Genomic DNA, 5,800 nt, shown 5'->3' with positions numbered 1-5,800 from the left:
GGGGGGGGGGGGGGGAGGCAGTGACTTGACTCACTCCAAATACTTTGGGTCCTTGAAAAAAAAGTCACCAAAAGTCACGATAAAGATGACATGGAAGGAGAGACAGCAGAAACAGGAATCTCTCTACATTTGCAAGAACATCCACCAGGAAGGAGGGAATAAAGGTATCTGGAACCATTTGCATGATCTATATTAACCTTAAGGGGAAGTGCTTGGCTGAGGCTGGGAAGGGATGGGGCACCACTCTGAGAAGGCTCTTATTTTTGTGGAGTGGGTAGAAACTAGAAATAACATGTTGCCACTGATAATAACAATATGTTGGGTCTTGTCTGGAGATCTCAGAACACTTTTAAGGCACACATTTCTTATCCTTGGGAGACAGTCTGATAGCATCGTCCATAGGGTAATTAAGGGCTGCTAGTCTGACCACACAATGAATCATTAGAAAGCCCAGAATCAGAACTCTGACTTGGAGCCTGCCTGGGTTCTGGAATGTGTTGCCTCATACTGTCTTAGAACTTTAACTCTGGCAGCCACCTGCCAGACTAGCCAAGCCTGCCTAACCTCTGCTCACCTCAGCTTAAACGTCACTTCCTCAGAGATACCTTCCCTTCACCTGCTGCAGCTCTCACTTGCCTCCTGGGCTCCCCACGGTCTGTCCTTCTATCTGCATTGGGGCTTACCACCTGTGGCGCTTACCCCTCCAGCAGACTGCAGGGCATCCCCTGAGCAGGGGCCTGCTTCATCCTCTCTGTTTACCGCTACATCCCTAACACCAATACTTCCAGAATCACTTCACGGTGGTTCCCTCTATCTCAAACCTGGCATTTGAAACTTGGTGTTAGGTAGGTGGGGTTGCCAAGGAAGATGCTGGAACAAATCCCTGCATTTCCTGAGCGGGTTAGCTGGTGACTGTGTGAACCTACAGTCCCTGTGGTATGTGTGATTCAGTGCCCTCAGCCTGGCATTCGGCCGTTTGGTGAGATGAACGCCTGCCTACACCCAAGACTCCAGGTGCTCAGCTGCAAGCCTGGTGGTTAGAAGTGGCACAGGGGCAGACCCAGAGGGGAGGGAGGGACACAGGTGACTGTATCCCTCAGCCACGTGGCCTTGCCAGGCACCAGGGAGCCAAGGAACAAATGAGGGGTGTTGCCAAGGAGGGTGAGTATCACCCTTCCTCCAACTCCTCCGCCAGCAGCAGCCCCCGCCCTGTGGGAAAGACAGGCTGAAAATCCCTCCTCTGAGACCCAGGGGAATTTTCAGCTTTTCCCTGCTCCCTTGGAGGAGGAGACACCGAAGTGCAGCTCTCGTGTGTGGTTCTGTTGAGCTCCACCAGATCCCTCCCAGTCCCTAAGTAGCGAGAAACAATGACAGTGAGCAGATGTTTGCCCCCAAGCTGCTCAGGGCGGAGGCAGCATCTCCCACTCCTGCCTTGGTGTGGGAGCCCCCCCCCCCTCCCTGGAGGAAGAGGATGCCTCCCAGTGGGTGGGAAGAGGGAGGGGTGGGGCGTAGATTGAAGGAAGGAGAGCCAGGCCTAAAAGGTGCGGCAGATGGTGCCGAAAGGGAAATTCCTGTGTGCCAGAGCTGGTGTCCTGGTTCTGTGTCCCAGCAGCTCTCTCCCCCACCCTCACCCTTCTGAGCTCATACTTCATGACACCCTCGTAAACGGAGTCCTGGGGTGGAAGGCCCCGCACCTTGCCCAGTGCACAGGCCATCCTACGCCTTCCTAAACCTTCATCCCCCACCTGCATGGGCCTTGCCTCCTTGGCCAGTCAGAATGATTTGCCAACAGCTTAGGGCCTTCTGTGCCTAAAGCCCACACTGCTTCCCCGGAACTTTACTCAAGTCTTATTCCCTAGAGCTGCAGAACATTTCTAGCATCCTGGGAAATCGCTGAGTTGTTTGCGTTATCCTGTCTTCACTCACCTCAGATCACGAGTAGAGAGCAACAAAGCCGGAGACCCTCAAGGTTTAGGATTCCAAGGTTCAGTGTGCGCCTGACTGCTCAGCTGGGAGTTTCCTTTGCTTTTATGGATGTCAAGTGAGAACCACTTTACCAGTCAAGAAAATGGACCCCTAAAAACAGTGGACCCCCAAAACCACTGGACAGGAGTTTAGGGAGGTAGGGGTGCCATTCCTCAGGTGGATCAAAAGCAGACGAAGATTCCCTTGGGGTGGGGGAGGACCTAGGTCCCCAGGTGTTCTCTGTGGGGAAACAGACTACTGCCCTCCTCTGAATAGAATTGGAGGTCCCCATCCTCCTCAACACCCCCACCTCATCTCTACTATGGAACATTTTCATTTTTTCTTGGTAGAATGGGAAGCACTTTTCAAAGTTACGAGAACCTTCTGATCATGGCACTATTGGATATCCGAGAGCCAAGAATCATTTTTGTCTTCCTACAGGTGAGGGAAATGAGGTCACTTGTCAAGAAATGTACATTTTCTCAGAAAACATTGTTGCAATGGAAGCAGCAAGGCATAAAACAGAACCCAGGAACTGTTGAAAAGGTCGGTGGGTGTGTGTTCCTTGGGACTAGAGAGCCACCACAGACAGACTCATTCTTGGATGACATTCTGACTCTAAGCCTTCAAAATCCCTCTTGGAGAGTGACGATCTGCTCGTTGGTGCTGGGATTCAGGTCACCCTCCTCACTGTAGGTTGGTGGCCTGACATTTCCAGGCCATGGCACAGTCTCAGACTTACCAGATCCTGTAACCCATGATCTGCTCTGCCTTTCAGCTATCACCCACCCTGTCTGAGCCTCAGTTCACTCACTTGTATCCAGAAGCCTCAACAGATAATTGAATAATTAAGTGAAATCACGTAAGTATGAATGGCTCTGATAGATCATAAGAACTCCAATATTACTTTCCCCTTTTCTTAGGTTTCCTTTAAAGAGAAGTGGGGGTGGGGCATCCCTAAACGCAGACCTCCTCACTGCTCAGAGGCAAAGCCCACTGGCCAAAGTCCTGACAAGGTAACACCCGCTAGTTCCTCCTGAACGTTCTCTGCCATGAGGATATAGTAGATAGTCTCAGCCTCGCAGGACGTCGGTAGCACTCTCTCTGTTTTCACAGCTAAGGAAACTGAGGCTCAGAAAGATGAAACAGTTTATCCAAGGTCACAGAATTACAGAGGACAGCAAGGCTGGACTTCAGACTCTCAATCCCCTGTATTAACCACCAGACAGTGTTACCTGCCTCTTGCCCACCACTGCAGCAGAAAGGCAAACTCATTCCTGCATTCACCTCATAAGAACCTTGGCGTTATCTTCCTGGGGAGGCCTAGCCAGCCACACAAACAACCAAAGCAGTTTAGGGTGAAGGTCAGGGGCTGGCCGAACACGGGAGGCAGTCTCAGGCTGTGTCTGGCTGTGATTATGTCAGAGACTGGGCAGAAATACTGTAAGTGGTTAGGAGGGTGAAAGCGTGGGGTTGGGGGGGTGGGGCTGGTTAATTGAGATGGGAGGGGAAGGTGGGGGGGAGTAGGCACATCCAAGCTTTCAGATCCGGTGCTGTTCCTGTAAACAAGTACAACCCTCAGCTCCCTGGAGGGCCTGAGGAGCAAATGTGCGCATCTCTGCCTCCTTCCCAGCAGCTGTTCGCTGGAGGACACAGCCCTGCCATCTCCACAGTCCTTCACCAGGCTTTCCCCAGCCCCCAGCTCCAGCCTCAGGAAGTGGAGCTGCTGAGAATCTCTCCTCCAGCCTCGCCTCCTGCCGAGAGTGTCCTCTGCGTGAGCATTTCCTGGCCTAATTAAGCTGGGTAATGAGTAGCTAAGAGGGAGGGGATAAAAGCCCTAGGCGGCTTAGAGCTGGGACAGTTTATGACAGGGGCGTCTGCAGCTGGTGACACTCTTAGGAAAGTTATTTCTCATAACCTGGGAAGTTGCATGCTGTTTCCATAGCACAGTGAGCCCCAAGGTAAGCACAGGGAGTATTGCACTTAAGAGGGACCAGCTGGAGGGTCCTGAGAGGGTCCTGAGAGGGTCCTGAGTGGGGTGGTACTGGGGGGGTCTGAGAAAAGGACTGATCCCAGCTGCGGAGCAGTCCTGAGCCGCCCAGGCTAATGCCCTTGGCTTAGCCCCAGGCCGGGGTGTCCTTGGTGACCACGTGTGACTCCCCAGGGCTGGGGTTTTATGTTTCATTTGAATGATAGGACTGTGCACTGTGGGCAGTTTCCTAAGACCGTGTCCGCCCCGAGTAAGGAAATCTGAGCCAGACGCTGATCCTGACTCCCCTCAGTCCTCTTTTAAGGTGCCCAATATTGTGTCCTGGAAAATACCAAGCTCCCAGCAGCCAAGCAGGAGCCCTGGGGGACTGGGGAAGGCTGACAGCAGCCTGGCCTTTCAGAGACCTTCAAAGGCCAAAAGTTGACTGTTTCCACTTCCAACCTCTGCCTCAAGAACCCAACTCCACAACCACAGCCTGCATACCTTGGCACCGTGTCTATTTCATTTGTTTAAATCACTTTGCACTCAGGCATTAGTTGGCCACCCCCCACCCCGCACCCCCTGCTCTGGTGTGTGAGGGGGAGGCAGTGTGTTGGAGCCTGGGTCTTGGAGTAGGTTTCATCACTAGAACAGGGGTTTCCCCTGTACAATCAGGGCTTTGGCGATGCCTAGCCTCCAATGTGCTATGAGCGCACAACCTCCACTGTCCATGAGTGGGGGGAATGGCCAAAACGTGGCCACATTTCCCAGGCCTTTCAAACTAGGGGACAATATGTGCACTTTTACACCCAGGAGCAACTTGCTCTGATTATCAGTGTAGAGAAGAGCTGTACCCAGTGAATGTTACTGATGATGGAAGAGCTCAGCCTTCCTCCTGCACTCCAAAATCGCTATTTTGAACTTTTCTAATTTTCTTTCTTTTTTCTAAAGTAGGCTCCATGCCCAATGTGGGCCTTGAACTCAAGATCAAGAGTTATATGCTCTACCAACTAAGCCAGCCAGGTGCCCCTTGATCCTTTCTAATTTTCTGAAGAAGACTGTTTCAGGCCATGTCCTCAGAACCCCACTTCCTCTTGGTGGCCAGAGCTCAGGGCCCACGGCTACAGGAAATTTGCAGAGTCCCTCCTTTTTTTTGTCTCTCTTCACTCTCTCCCCTTTGCTGTTCTCATAATCTTATCTACCCTCTTGGCCTGCTTCTCTTTCTTTTTAACCCATTTTTTATTGAGATATAATTAACATATAATTTGTATGAGTTTAAGATATAAAAAAACGGTTTGCTCCATGTATATATTGTGAAATGCTTCTCTTTCTAAAGGAGAATGGTCAGATCACAAATAACCTGGTGTCTCCCATCTTTCCCTCCTGCTGTAGTTGTCCTTGGAATGGAAGGAGACTTGGTGGCCAGACGCCTGACTGGGGAGGGCAGGTCTGAGCTGCACCCCCCTCGTCTGCAAGGACGCCTGGGACTCTCAGAATTCTGAAAGGGGGGTTCTGGAGTTCAGAAGAGGGGAGAGCAGGCCTGGTGGCTTTCACTGTGACCTGACCACCCTGCACTGGGTGGCCAAGCCCAGAAGTCTCTGGCATCCTCCAGCCCTGCAGCAGCTGGGCAGGCCCTGGGAGCCAACTTACTCTGAATGTGTAATCCTGGTTAAAAAGAGAAAGGGGGAAAGATCTTGTAATTTCCCAGGACACAGGCAATTGAAACCTTATACTCTTGTCAAGGGAGTCCTTTCACTAAGAGAGGCAGGGAGAGACAGGGAGAGGGAGGAAGAAGGCGAAGGAGGAAGGAAGGAAGGTGTGAGAGAGGCCATTCGGGACCCAGCACTGGGCCCAGCTAGGCCATGA

The 5,800-nt window shown here is 51.9% G+C and overlaps 1 long non-coding RNA gene across 2 annotated transcripts; it reads left to right on the top strand.

Moving 5' to 3' along the window:
- Positions 1–524: 524 nt before the first annotated feature.
- Positions 525–5,158, top strand: LOC109276377 (uncharacterized). 2 transcript variants are annotated; one of them, XR_002084635.2, is made up of 5 exons: positions 525–653; positions 1,932–2,041; positions 2,407–2,511; positions 2,744–2,827; positions 3,602–5,158. It is a non-coding gene; the product is annotated as an uncharacterized LOC109276377 (long non-coding RNA). The 2 variants fall into 2 exon arrangements; XR_008419482.1 differs by having other exon boundaries at positions 3,599–5,158.
- Positions 5,159–5,800: the final 642 nt, after the last annotated feature.

This window comes from Panthera pardus, unplaced genomic scaffold (genome assembly GCF_024362965.1).
Source record: "Panthera pardus isolate Hobbes unplaced genomic scaffold, ASM2436296v1 HiC_scaffold_6, whole genome shotgun sequence".
In the NCBI taxonomy this organism is placed as follows: domain Eukaryota; kingdom Metazoa; phylum Chordata; class Mammalia; order Carnivora; family Felidae; genus Panthera; species Panthera pardus.
This window is presented reverse-complemented; position numbering and strand designations above follow the sequence as displayed.